The sequence below is a fragment of the Xenopus laevis genome, chromosome 4S (assembly GCF_017654675.1).
Source record: "Xenopus laevis strain J_2021 chromosome 4S, Xenopus_laevis_v10.1, whole genome shotgun sequence".
Classification (NCBI taxonomy): domain Eukaryota; kingdom Metazoa; phylum Chordata; class Amphibia; order Anura; family Pipidae; genus Xenopus; species Xenopus laevis.
In genome coordinates, this window is record NC_054378.1 from 90,697,220 (window position 1) to 90,712,841 (window position 15,622).

Here is a 15,622-nt window from a genome sequence, read left to right on the forward strand (position 1 = left end):
GGGGCATAACACATTAAAAACAATGACTTTGGTGAATTTCTGTGCAATTTCACTATGAAACCAAAAGTAGAGGACATCTCTTTAACTAGCCTCCCCAAACAAAAAAATCACCCTTCGCCAATGAGACTGCTGTAAGTAACCTCTTTATATATTATACTTGCAAATATGAGTCTTGTTATATATAACCGAGCGCAATATAATTAATTCAAAGGATTGTGTCATCCTTAATGGAGTCATATATAGTTAAAAAATATTTTTCTTACATTTATTGTATGTTCATTCCCACCCAAACCAGCACACTAAAGGCCTATTCAACAGAACAGAGACTGTCAAGACTGTAATTTTATTTAAAAATTTGAGTGTGGGGGGGAGGTTGAGTTGCACGGAGATCGGGATATAAATATACCAAACGCTTTGTTAGCCAAGAGGGATGGGGCAAAATGTACACAAGATTTGCCTTTAAAGATCCTGTTATTTTAATACATGTTGTCAGGGTGTGGGGGTGGTGACTTGGTCCCCTCCATCTCCCTCGCACCCGTAGGGACATTTCATGTTTCCATGGCTTGTCTCCAATGACCTGGGCAGCAAGCCCTGATGTAAAGGACATAATTTAAGTGACTTGGTTAGTTGCACGTCCAGCGGCAAGTAAGAGAACTGGAGCAGAAAAGCGATGTTTCTGCAGGAATTCTCTCCCCTGACCTACATTCATTTAAATCATATGAAGCGGGGATAAAGCACCCTGATCTGCAGACATAAATAAATGAGCACAGAAAATATGTGGAAGCAGTTGAGGGGGAAAGCAATATATATATATATATATATATATATATATATATATATATATATATATATATATATATATATATATATATATACATGTATATATATACGGTATATATACGGTATATATATATATATATATATATATCCAGTACTGGCTCAAATAGACAAATGGTGCTGTCTTTTAGAGCAGTGTTTCTCCATCTGTGAGTCTTATTTGCAATTATGTTGAGGGAGTGGGCACCCTCTCCTTTCATGTCTGTTGATGCTGCTTCATAGAATTTAATTATAGTGCCAGGTTATTTCATTCTAATTGTTCTTGATTCTGCTTCTAAAAAATCTATTGAAGAGCAATGCTTGCAGGCTCCTATAAGAAACTGTAGAAAGTGAAATAGATCTCGGTGTTGATTCGTGAAATTGGCCTGGTTGTTAATTACAATAAGCATTTGAGTCTTTAATGAGAAGCACTGTTGTAAAGCATGCTACAAAGGATTCTCTGCCTTGTCTTTACTACCAGTGAGTTCAGGACTATTTGGCATTTGCACTGCACATTAGAATAACCTGATCCTTTACTAACATATCAACACATAGCCAGGAGATGATTGCCCTTTTGAAGCTAAAATCATAAACAGGGTGCAAGCATATATACAAGCATTATATATTCACATACAGTATATAAAACCGGCACTAACAGAATTTCAGCAAAAAGTGAACGTTTAGTCTCCTCTTTATTCCACATAGACAGTATATTGGAAGCCATCGAAGCATAACATTTAGTATTGTAAAGTTGTATTTTGGGTTTGCTTCCAATTGAATGTATTTCTAGGTCCTCCGCCTGCCAGTTTTATTCATTATCCTCACACTTGATACAGGACAGGAGTTTATGATTGTACACAGTGACGTTAGACAGGAAACATCTGCTCTTCAGCTCAGTAGATGTAGAGCAACGGTTGCAATGCCATGAACCGTGTGAATGGAACACATGTGGGCTCCATATAAACAGCTGCATTCCTAGTTAGATTATCAGACAGATGTCTACCGGGAGGCCAACCAAGGACAAAAGGAGGGAAGTGCCGGCTGCATGGGTCCACCCTACATAGCGATGGGCATATGCTCTGTGGAGTTAATTCATGTAAAATAGTAGTAAATAAATAGTGCCAATACACTCATGATACTTGTATAACTTGTGTGCTGCAGGCTCTGCGTCTCCTGATCATGTGACTCAACAGGATGCATTCAATAGTAGAACAAAAATAATGAAGACGCAATGCCAATGCGGGTGGTGTACTTAAAGTACCTCCAAGGCTTTAATGTGCACTTGTGCACTTATCCACTGAGGAAGGGGGCGCGAGGCTCCTGAAACGTTTGGTTATATTCCGCACATTAAAGCCTTGGAGGTACTTTAAGTACACCACCCGCATTGGCATCGCGTCTTCATTATTTTTGTTCTACTAATTCATGTAAAATAAACTTCAGTGAATGAGGGGTCAGAATATACTGTAGCATTGCTCTATTGTGACAGGAGTAAGGGGAAGAAGCAAAACACAGTTTGCTTATGTTACTACAGATACTGATGTATCTGCACACAACCAAAGTATAATTTAGCACAGTTTTCAAACATGTAAAGACAATCATATCTCAAGCAGTAAGACGTTTCCTTCTCTCCTAAAGAGGTTTCCCGCTGTGCAATACTAGGCAGGGCCGCCATTAGAAATCACAGGGCCCTGTACAAATTTTTTTCCTGGGCCCCACCCCAGACCCCGCCCACTCCCCTGGCCACACCCCTGATCCAAACCAGCCAAGGCCAAATTTGTCAAAACCCCACATACTGCCTGGCAAGCCCCGCCCCCTGGAACCCACAAACACCTTAAGATAAACCTGAAACTACAGTGTGCTCCTCCTTTGAACTGTAAGATAAACCCAAAATCTGTGTGAACCTACAGACACTGGTGCCACTGAGCCTGCAACCCCTCTCTTATCCTTGCACTGCTCATATGATAATGAACTTAATGAAAGTTGTATGCTACCCAGATGTGGACTGTTCCCACCATGGGGGGCCCGGGGGCCCACCGGGACTGCTGTCCAGGGACCCCCTTGGGCCCCCGCCCCCCTTTTTGCTGTACCTGTGCTGCACACTCCCTTGCTGCTGCCACACGCCGGTGCGCATGCGCAGACGACGCAGCTCGCCGGCTAAGTTTTCTTTTTTTTTTTTACAATCTCACAATCGGGTCTGGAGGAAGGAGGGAAGGGGCGAGACTGCCGGCTGTGGTATAGGCCTAGCCAATAGACTTGGATGTGGAGTGGGAAGGGGCGGGGTGTAGTGCTGAGGGAGGCAGTGCGCGCCATTGGGGACAGCCCAGACGGGAGTGCTCTGGGGCCTCGGAATATCACTCTCCTTTAGCCCCGGGCCCGTTACACTTGTCCCCCCTGTGCCCCCCTGATGGCGGCCCTGATACTAGGTGCAAGTAATATGAGCCTAATAAGGTAAATGCTTGAAACAGAGCACCAATCTGTAATTGTTGATGGTAAATTGTATCTGTGATTGGCTGTAAGTGTATTTGAATGTCAGACGCTGATGGAGAACTACTATGGCTCTGAGGGTAATTCACTACTGACCATACAACTATGGTAATTCTCCCACTCCACTTAGATTATACAAGTTGCAGTTGAGCAGCATATTTTCATTAGGTCTCTCACTCATGGAATATATATATGTATAGGGGCATGATCATAAATGGTACCTTTTACTTTTTTACCCCTTTCAACCACAGCAAATAGTGGAGGAGAGTGGCAGGAGATTGGTTCTAAAGCCATTGGTGGTGATGTAGGAGGTTTTGTAGGTTTGGGCACACATGAGCATCTCCAAGGAATTTTTATAAAAAACTCAGACTGATACAAATACCTCTTTGGATCCTGCCACAAAACTTAGGTATAATAAATGTTTGACCAATTATGTGGCAATATATTCTATGGGCCGCTCACACACAGACACACACACACACACAACATCTGTAATTCTAAATGGGATTGATGTCCTGCTGTTTTACACAGCTCAGGCATAATGTAAGTGAAACAGAAGTTAAATTGCTGAGTTAATCTTGGCACCAGAAGATTGTGGTTCACTGTGTAATTTCCAGCTATTTTTGTCTGTGTGAAGACAGAAAGGGGCCTTTTTTCAGTCTGCTCTTGGCATGTAGCCCTATGAATCGTTTATATAAGGTAATAAAATGCTACTCCTTGTGGGCTAGGGCAGTGCAATAGGATGAAGAAGTAAATTAGAGTTTTTCAGATATTCCTATATGATTTCAAAGCAACAGATTTGAGGCATACCTCACTTGAGATGACAGGGCCTATAGAATTAATTTCCAGTCCTGCCATTTGTTTGCCCTTACTCCTATTGCACACCTAGTTAATTGAAAGAAGGATGGTCACTGAATCATGGTTGATTAAAAAAATTAGATAATCCCATTGAAGTCTATAAAGCATACAAGTTGGGAAAACCATTTCAATTTCTATTTTATTTCTGACGCAGCTCTAACTTGTTGTCCTATTTTTGAAGAACTTTGACAGTTTCAGTTTGATAAAACATCCCGGAAATGTGTTCCCAGTATAATCCTATCCAAAATTCTATTACTTATTATGTGAGACAAGTCATGGATGTTTTTCAACCCATTGATCATTCTTTTAATTAGGATCTCAGGAGCAATTTGCAACTTCAGCAAAATATCTGTTGTTACTGTAAATTAACAACTACTGTGACATGCATTTGACTTCAAAAACTATTTTTTTGTGCTTCACAAATTTCAACATTGGTAAAAAAAAAAAAGGCAAATGGCAGGAAAGTAGAAAACATTACTACTTGGACAGTTTATAAATAGGTTGCATTATTCTACAGGAATACACTCTACTGCACTCTTGTACTACAGCATAAGAGGGTAGCTAGTTTTAACATTACAGTTACAAACATTTCCTTGGAGTGCACACAGTTTGTAAAAATGACCACATGTTTGTTACATTTAATTATATAATATTATCCGTGCTTGTGCTTGGTGCTGGGCAGAGCAGGTCTGTGCCAGTTGTACAAGGAGCAGATCGCAGCACTTGCAGGTACAAAGGAGCCCTATACATAATACCTACTAGCTTGTTCTTCTAGACCCATCTTTCTAAGGAGCACAGGAAGTCCACTTTCTACCTACTTATCTTAACTGAAGGAACATGGCCTACTAAAAATCCTTGAGTAAGTCAGGCCATGACGTTTAGACACCTTTTCTATTGAAAAGGGAGCATTATGGAAAAAATTGTATCCAAAAATCATGTTCTAATCTAGGGGATGACTACAAAATGGACTATAACAGATAAAAGAAGTACAGTAAAGATGGCCATACATGGAGAGATCCGTTCATTTGGCGATGTCGCCAAATGAGCGGATCTCTCCCCGATATGCCCACCTTGAGGTGGGCAATATCGGGCTGATCCGATCGTGGGCCCTAGGGCGGCCGCGATCCGACGGGATTTTTCGTCCCATCCGATCTAGATCTGGCCGACTTTCGGCCAGATCTCGATTGGGGAAGCCCGTCGGGGGGCCCCATACACGGGCCAATAAACTGCTGACATGGTCTGTCGGCAGCTTTTATCGGCCCGTGTATGGCCACCTTAAGCCAGGCATGGAAATACCCATTTTCTTTAATGAAAAAATACCATATTTTCCTATACCATTGATAGACAACATATCAGCATTGCATTGCTGTGCGTGTATATTTTGTACGGAGAGGATGAATTCTAAAAGGCTCATTTGTAAAGTGCAAAATTGCAGTCACTTAAAGCCCCATGCTCTAAGTACTCATACCTAGGTTTTTAATAACTGCATCTATACTCTGCACTTTCCACCATCTAAGAAAAAGGGCTCCCTTGTGCCTTGAGCCACCCTGCTCCATTCTGTGAGCACAGAGAATTGAAATTCTGGGCACTAAAAGCAAATTGCATCAGGACAAGGTGCAAAATTTAAAAATTACTTTTTGCACCTCCTTTTGGAAATTTGTATATTGCTCCTTTTTGGAAAGTTAGATCCTATGTCTGCTGTGTGATAACGCATGGGTGTTCTGTGATTTTACATTTGAAAGACTGCTTTAGAATTGCAGCACATACCATAATTATCCTAAGCACATGAATACAGGTATCCGTGAGGTACAGTACATAATAGTAAAAGTAAAAGTGAGATTAGTTTCATCAGTGTAAGACAGAACTATTATTTTCACAAACTAGAAAGATCTTATTCTTAAAGAGACATTTATTAGTTGTACAGGTAATAATGTTTTCATATTGAAAAACATATAGTCCTGCACCACAAATGACAATGATAAAACAAGTGACATTAAAAATCAGCACCCCAGACAACCAGATAACATTTTAGATGACAGAGTAGAACAGCAAATAACTGAAGAACCACACACACACAAACACAAATAGACCAGTTGCTATTTGTCTCAAAATATAACCGTCTACGTCATACTATAAGTCAGTTTTAATTTAAACTGCACCTTTAATGTTAACATTCAGGAATGTAACTGCTAAGAGCATTGCTTTTTTTAAGTTTATATGCCATATGAGTGGCACTATTTAGATACAGGCTAAGCTCCCCTGCCAGGTCAGAAGCTTGAGCGTATATTTTAAGACTCCGTAAATAGGTTCTTTGTGCTAAATTTGAAATGCTGGGTGAGAACATTTTTTCTTACCAAACATTCATTCCCAGTTTCACATAGAAATACACTTTAAACGAATAAAATAATTAAAGGACAGCTGTCTGTTTTAAAGCAAAATATAAATTATTATCAATATTTAAATATATACATTTTAAAGCCTTATGCAAGTGTTTGCATGCTTCACACATGAAGCAAGATGATCTGCCAATTCAGTGGCTTTTAACCAAAGTGGCCAACCATTACTCTGTGTGTGGGGACCTACAGGAGACCATTCTGAGAAACCAGAGTCAGATTTAAATGAAGTCAGCTGCTCTAACCAAAATATTCCTATAGGGGTGGAAGGTATTGGCTGAAAAAGAGAAAAAGAGAGTAATATGCTTCCTTCCTTTACTGCAACTGGATTTTCTAACCTGCAGGATGAACAGGAGGGTAAGTACAATGTGGTGACATGAAAGAAATGGCCCTGGTGTGACTTGGCAAGACTATATAGGACTATGTGCTACCTTTCAATTAAAGTTGGCCGTAGAATGGCTGATCCTGAATGGAATCAATCATCCTTTTGCCTGCCACACATGCATGGCCACCTTCCTATTGTTTCATTCATTAACATTCATTATGGGAACTGCAGAAAATGAAGAGGAGAGCCAACATGCTGTACTGGCAGGTGAAGTTATAAAATATCTAATCACAATGGCTTCCCAGCATGGCCAAAGAATTTGCTACCGTGTAGCTTGAGAGTATAAAGTGCCAGTAGAAATTACTCTTTTCATTCCATTGAAACAACAGAGTATTTTTTCTACTTGTTAAACCTCCATTTTTTCTCAAATTGTATGTTTTAAGAAAACATACAATTCAAAATGCCATGAAACCCAAATAATGGATCAAAAATAAATACTTATGTACGTTATTTACTAGCACCAAGACAATTCATATTTGTGCACACATTTACATTTATATATACTGTATATCTATAAACACACACACAGATGCATACTATATACACTTATTTATACACATATATATTCATGCATGTACTCTGTAGCCAACTGTCATTCTAATGCCTAATCCTGAACACCCTGCCCCCCTCCTCAAAATTATACATCTTACTTTTCCAGTGAATATATTATCTGGAGCTGCATGACGGAGATAAAACCAGCTTCTTCGCTGCAAGCAGGGAGATAATATACAGAGAGGGATGTCCAGGATTAATTGGGAAGAGGATCAGGGATGGAGGAGAGAGAAGGGAGTAGAACAGACCAGGCTTTCTGACAGGCCGATAAGATCAGTTCATTATTGAAGGCTTTCGTACAGTTTAGCAAGAACATCAGAAAACCACTTTTCGCAATATATCAAAGAAGAGAAGGATTTTTTTTAAACTCTGACGAAGCTACTGAAATATTTTATGATTTTTAAATAAGTGGCTTATGGCGTGAACATGGAAGGTTAAAGTGTGTGGGTAGATGAAAGAGGGTGCAGGAAAGCAGAAATGCTTCTAAACTGTCACCTTGAAAATTTCAAGTGCTAGAAGTGAGAGGTCACGCTATAAAGCTGGCTTGTCTCAGCTTGGAAAATTAGGTAGAATGGAGTGTTTTAGCACAAAAAGCAGTTGACTAATGGCATAGCCACCAGAGACTGAGAATCCAACATGGAAGGGAGAGAAGGTTTTTTTTAATTTCGAAATCCTCAGATTCCTCAGTTCTTTCAAGAGAGAGAATGTTAGTGGGGGACAAAAGAGAAAAGAGGATGTAGAGTATTGTAATGGTGGAGATTAACATAACCACTTCAGTAGCTTCCACATCTGTCATGCCACGTGGACAGAGGCTCAAACACTCTGTGACCCAATTCCCACTTGCAGCTGGCCAAGGATTTACTCTTGCTAATATTAGTTATTAGGGCTTTATACAAATATATTTGTGCAGGTCCGGACTGAGAATTAAAATAGGCCCTGGCATTTCAGGTACACAGAGGCCCAAACAGCCCCCACCAGCCCACTAAATATTGACTTTCTATGGCACCTTATAGCAGCCCCTCTGGCATTTGCCAGAACCCACAGATTGCCAGTCCGGGCCTGTATTTGTGCTCAGATAGATTTCCGTATCTAATGGAGGAAGTATTTACCAAAGCAGCCATTAGAGTTTAGGCTGCTCTTACACAGACTGCCTAATACTACGAGTTTCATGCAAATTCTAACCCATTTCTTTTAGAAGGCTGGAATGGTATGGTTTATATTAATGCACTAATGCTTATGCACAGTTTATACTGAGTTGTATGGTTTATAGGCACAGATAACTAAACTGTATGTACAATGATACAATGTGACAGGCCTCATTTTTAGGTCAAGATATATGAAAAATGTAATTAGCTAAAAAAAATGGCTTTATTATATGTAACTAGAGTTTGTATTTTATTTACCCAAACAGTAAAAATGATAAGTGATGGGCGAATTTATTCAGCAGGCACGAATTCGCGGGAAATTCACTACGATTCACCGCCAGCGAATACATTTGCGTAACTGCGCGAGTCAAAACAAGACACCGGCGACGTTTCGTGAATTTTTTGCTGTTTTGGGAATTTCACGGGAAATTCCCGAATTTTCCCGCAAAATGGGACAAATGGGACAAATTCGCCCATCACTAAAAATGATGCCTGATACCAATGTTATTAATAGGGAATTACCTTACAGCTCACAGCATTTACATTTCATCCTGCCAATAGACCATTTGTATTTTGGTATTACAATTAAGCACATGAACTACTTGTCCATTCATCAAATGAAACAATGAACTAACTGTTACTATTGTTTCAGATAAATGCATTTCTAGGAGCCCCTAAGGGTCTGGCCACATGGGGAGATTAGCATAAGCAAAAATAGAGCCATCACTCGCAGATTAACTGCAAAAAGTTTTATTCCACAACATGTTTCGGGCACAGCCCTTTTTCAAGTGAAAAAGGGCTTTGCCTGAAACATGTCGTGGAATAAAACTTTATAATTATACTAATTATCCGCCTTACATGGACAAAGGCAGGGCTGAAGGCACACATAAGGCAGCATTTGGAAAAAGTTATATCACACATGGGGAGATTAGTCGCCAGGCGACAAGTTTCCTCTTCTTCGGGGTGACTAATCTCCCCGATCTGCTTCCCCTGCCTTCCGCTGGCTAAAATAAAATTCGCCTGGGGGCAGGCACTCGGAGTGCTTCGTTTTCCAAAGTCGCCTGTAATTGCCTCACGAGGAAACTTAGGCTTCGACTTCTGAAAACAAAACGCTCCGAGTTCCTGCCCCCAGGCGATTTTCATTTTAGCCGGCGGAAGGCAGATCGGGGAGATTAATCACGGCAAAGAAGAGGAGATTTGTCGCCTGGCGACTAATCTCCCCGAATCTGCCTGTGTGGTCAGACCCTAACGAGTGAGCCGGGACAGACAGGTGGAGCGACAGGGGAAATGACTTGGAGACAGACTAGGCCAATTTATTATGGAGAAGAGCTGGTAATTGTGGGGAATGTAGTTTAGAAAGTTTGTAACAACTGGACAGGGTATGAAAGGTGTTTTAAGGAGGGGTGTAACGCCAGTGGGCAGTTACCTTTCCAGCTTCTCCCCCACCTGCACTTAAGCTGGCCATAGACGCAAAGATCTGATCCTACTAATCGGGGATTCGTACGATTTTTGGACCGTGTGTGGAGAGTCCCGACATTTTTCGTCCGGCAGCGATCGGTCGTTTGGTAGATCTGACAGTTTAAAAGATTTCTGTCGGCTGTGGGTAATATCTCTGCATGTATTGCTGATCGTACGATTTTCAGAGGGAGACTGTCACTAGCTTTTGTCGGACATAACTTTCATACGATTGGTGTCAGGGGCAGAACATCGGATCATCTGTTCTTTTACTACTTTATTTGATCTGAATGGTTAGCGGCAGGTCGGGAGATGGGGGAGTCCGATCGTACGTTGATTTGTACGATCACATCTTTGAATCTGTGGCCAGCTTTAGGGACAGACTCATAGGTGTTGTGGGAAAATAGCCAGAATTTAGTTGCAGCAGTTGGCAGGGACTGCCCTGGTGAAAGCTGGAAAAGGAAGGATGCCAAGGTTAAGGGCTACATGTTGTGTGTGTGGTATAGGCCACAGGCTAAGATTAGCAAGTAGTCTCAGTACTACAGATTAATCTGTGGCACATGGTCGTTAAGTTAAAGATGTTAAATTTATGTTATGTGGATTTATACTACTGTGGACCCTGAAGGACCGCTGACATATGATTGGTGGGACCCAGGCAAGCAGATGGGTTGCTGGTTCTGTTATTGTTTATGTAAAACTGTAGGTGCAGAGCATGTGGGCAGTAACTTCTACCTGCTCCTGGTTGTCAGGATAACGGAATGCTGTAACAAATTTCTTGTGCATAAATCAGATTTCATTCCAGAGCTTGGAACCCAAACGCACACCAGCTCGTTATTCTTGGCAGGTTATCTAATCATGGGTTTCCTGAAGAGACCTGAAAAACAAATATGGGAGTTGAATTAAGGGCATGCAGCAAACCAAAAAGAATAGGATCTTGATGTATACCATGATTTGAAATGACAGCAGAACTATAGGTCATCCTAGCAAATAATATTAATTAACAGAGTTTGCTCCTTTATGTGCCTCAATATAAAGCAATGGTTGCTTTTTGTGCTTGTGTAGCAAAAAACAATAAAGCGGTTAACTCGCCCTTTCATGAGAGCAATTCTGTTTTGCTTTATGGCATTGATTCTAGCTATATTTATAACTGAGAATTCTGATTGTAGTGGTCCAACCCATTGTTTACATAAGTACAGTATTTTAAACCCTAAGGCTCATAGCACATGGGGCCTATTCTCTGTGGGTGTTTTTCAGCCAGTGCAGAATCATCCAAATGTGCCCATGCATATGAGAATATACCGATATGCCATGCTCCTTAGAAAGAATAATTAGCAGTGTGAATGAGATAAGGAAGCTTAAAACTCTAAGGCAATTTTGGTATTTTTCTGAGAAGATATACTGTATATAGAGAAAGAAAACTGCCATTGTTGTTAGAAGAGTGATTTCAAGCACTCCATTTGTATTATACATACAGTAGGGATTTACTGACTACTGGGCATAATGGATATATGTGGGTCAGTGCTGCTAATATATAGTTATGCAACAAACTGCTTCTCTGGATATTGAGCAAATAAGCTTCATATTTGTATCCTTGTAAAGCTGTAACTAACATAGGGGTAGATTCACTAGCGGCGAATTTTTGCCAGTGTCAGCTTTGCACACCTCGCAAAAAAATTTTTTTCCAAAATGAATCTGTTAATAGCGCTGCTCCAGCAGAATTCTGCACTGAAATCCATTTCTCAAAAGAGAAAACAGATTTTTTTATATTCAATTTTAAAATCTGACATGGGGCTAGACATTTTGTCAATTTCCCAGCTGCCCCTGTTCATGTGACTTGTGCCTGTAGTTTAGGAGAGAAATGATTTCTGGCAGGCTGCTGTTTTTCCTTCTCAATGTAACTGAATGTGTCTCAGTGAGACATGGGTTTTCACTATTGAGTGTTATTCTTAGATCTACCAGGCAGCTGTTATCTTGTGTTAGGGAGCTGCTATCTGGTTACCTTCCCATTGTTCTTTTGTTTGGCTGCTGGGGGGGAAAAGGGAGGGGGTGATATCACTCCAACTTGCAGTACAGCAGTAAAGAGTGATTGAAGTTTATCAGAGCACAAGTCACATGACTTGGGGCAGCTGGGAAATTGACAATATGTCTAGCCCCATGTCAGATTTCAAAATTGAATATAAAAAAATCTGTTTGCTCTTTTGAGAAATGGATTTCAGTGCAGAATTCTGCTGGAGCAGCACTATTAACTGATTCATTTTGAAAAAAAATGTTTTTTCCCATGACAGTATCCCTTTAATAAAGACAAGAGAGTTAATATGATGCCCTACACATGAGCCCACTGTAAAATGAATGTTCCCTATGTTCTGAAATGTCTGGTGGTAGAGTGCAAACAAACGATAGAGACAGTCTCTTTCACTAGCGAATTGACGCCTGCGCCTGTCAGTGAATAGGTAATGTCCCTGTGGATGGTAACGGTGAATTGTCGCTAGCGTTAGCCACTTTGTCCTTTAGTAAATCTGCCCCATAGAGTAAATGCTCCTCTATCAAATGGGATCACCACCCAAAAACAATTCTTTGCCTAATGAAATACAATTCAGTACATTGAAATACATTTCCCCATTGTAGATTAATTAAAAATTCCAGTGGTTTTACAGGTAAATGTAATTGCTATTGAAAGAAGTAAGATTTATTAATTTGTAAAAGTTTCTTAGAATTATATTTTCTTTTATTATTTAAAAACAAACAAATAAGCAAACAGTTTTTTGTTGGACATGGACTCTAATTCCATATATACTGTAGATAGACTGCCATAAGCTATTAAACAATTTGTCACTGTTTTTAGCACACAATTTTAATTAAATTACTTTTAAACTTGAACGCTGTTGTATTACTTTGGATGATTGGAGGTTTGGATTTTTTTTATATTTATATTTGTTTATACGTTCACTGCATTTTTACTTTGTGAACAGCCTTTTTTTTTCATTCTCACTGTCAACTCAGCCACAAGCTTTCCAAATGCATTTTTTCATGCAACCATTTCCTGACCAACATTGGCTCAAGTGATTCCAGATTTATTGCAAGCTTATGGGGATGGAAATTTCACATGCTTCGGCAAAGTGCCATGTGTGCCATTACCCTGGCCTCTGTATCAAACAGGTGCTTGGGTACACTTTATTTTGTAACACTTTATTTAGAAACTTCAGTACACTTTATTAAGTAACTAAGTAGAAACACATGTAAATTAAACATAAATAGGCTAAAAGGCAAAATATTTGGATGACAGTACAAATGTCAGCAGTGTTCACCTTTCAATTAACTTTCATTATAACGTAGACAGTGATAGTCTGAGACAACTTGTTGTTTTTTTTGTAATTTTGGACCTATTTAACTTTTTTGTTCAGCAGCTCTTCAGTTTAGGATTTCAGCAGCTATCTGGTTGCTTGGGTTCCATTTACATTAGCAACCAGGCAGTGGTGTGAATGAAAGACTTGAGGGTGAATAGAATAGTAAAAATGAATGAATAAAAACAAGAGGTGTAACCACTGGTTTTGTTGGGCAAGCCTTGGAATTAAGCATAAATAAAATATATATGGTTTTGACAGGAGAATGTATGAAGACTTTTTATTGCCAATGTTCACTTGACACATTTCAATTCTAATACGTGCACATGGGTAGTTTAGTTGAAAGAAAATAAGAATTTAAAAATTTAGATCCAAAACACAAAGAAGATTGTTTCTCAACATAATGTACCTAAATTAAGAGATTCTTATATATATCTTAAAGGCTTTTGTGTGGCCTTTCCACGTATGCTAAGAGCCATGGGGCTCATTTATTAACGCAGGTGCAGAAACACATAACAGCTTGGGCTACCATGACAATGACGGTGATTGTTAGGAAATGAGGGAGGTTTGGGATGGATCAGGGGAGTGAAAGGGGTATAGCCAGGTAGGAATAGAGAGCTCTGTAGTTTCTAAAGGCAGTCCTGTGCATGGCAATTAATTTGTTTTCTAAATTAAATTACTAAACTAGCAAATTTTAGTTGGTCAGACTGTTCATGCATGGCATAGTAAATGAGGTGGTTTGATTCTGTTAGAATGAATGTTGGGGTGGTACATATGACCCAGTATGTGGTTAGTACAGTAATTATACAATGAAAACCATTACCAATACAGGTATGGGATCCATTATCTGAAAACCTGTTATCCAGAGTGCTTCAAATTATGGAAAGGCCATATCCCATTATTTATCCAAATAATCCAAATTTTAAAACATGGTTTCCTTTTTCTCTGTAATAATAAAACAGTGCCTTGGACTTGATCCTAGCTATGATATAATTAATCTATAATGGAAGCAAATCAAGCCTACTGGGTTTATTCAATGATTACATGATTTAGTAGTAGACTTAAGGTATGAAGATCCAAATTACGGAAAACCCCAGGTCCCAAGCTTTCTGGATAAAAGGTCCTATACCTGGAAAATGGGGTGGAAAACTTAGCATATACTTCTTCCCAGGAGCAGAGAAGAATAAATACTGAGCCTGAGCATACAAGTGGAGTCAAAGGCTGAGCCAAAATAGGTTGGATGGTGTTTAGACAAAACCATAATGAAAGCCACTTGCTGTGTAATTTGCCTATGTATCTGGATAGCTATACGATATTCATATAGTTTATAATAGCCCCTATAGTATTCTAGTTTGGCAGAAGATCCCAAGCACATTCATGTTCATTGATTCCTATTTATAATGATAAATGCAGTTTAAAACCAACTATGAGCGAGGAAAAAAATTCAACAAACATGTATTTATTCTCTGTTAACTGTCAGGGACCAAGACAATGCACAGCAGTCACTGTCAGTCTCTTTGGCCTTTAAATAGTTAAGAGTGTGTGAACCTTGGCTAATGCTTGCACCTGGCTACACAAAGAAAAAAAAAGGTCATGGGTCAGGTCTGGGCATTAAAATGTAGAATAAACAGTCTTTTCTTATGCAGGCAGAATCGCCGCAGGGTGTTACCTTATTCCTTGTCTAGCCCTTCTTTCAAACAACATGTTACCCACAATGCATCCACTCTCAGACCTCACACTGCCTAAGTAAGTCAAAGCACTCACAAAAAAATCATTAAGATCTCATTCGACTACATGCAGTCAGTGTCTATGGTAATGTGAGCTGCAAACTTAAACATTCTGTAATATCCATAAAAGTGCAGTTTTAGCATATTTCTAAATATATTTTACATTCAGTGTATGTATCGATGTTATGAATATGATTAATATAATGTAAGTATATTTAGTAAATTAGCTTGGACAAGGAGTTGTCATTATCTGCATTTTTTCTATATATAAGTGGGACGTACCATGGTTGCTATGTCGAAACAAATTCAGCTTAAGCCTGTGTCCTTCAGCAGAGTGCCTCAATTATCATGAAAAATGGTACACTTCTTTACTGACTTAACCAAAAGTATTTTTCAAGGGACCTCCTGATGAACAGTCTGAATGACTGAACCAGAGTTGATCAACCAAACCAAAATAAAAAAAATG

At 39.5% G+C, this 15,622-nt stretch overlaps 1 long non-coding RNA gene across 1 annotated transcript in view; it reads right to left on the reverse strand.

Moving 5' to 3' along the window:
- Nucleotides 1–932: 932 nt before the first annotated feature.
- Nucleotides 933–15,622, reverse strand: part of LOC121393335 — a 29,912-nt gene continuing 15,222 nt past the window's right edge. Inside the window, exons 2-3 of the long non-coding RNA XR_005960991.1 lie at nucleotides 10,821–10,962; nucleotides 933–1,895 (exon numbers count right to left, since the gene is read on the reverse strand). This is a non-coding gene — a long non-coding RNA (uncharacterized LOC121393335). The remainder of the gene's footprint in view (nucleotides 1,896–10,820; nucleotides 10,963–15,622) is intronic.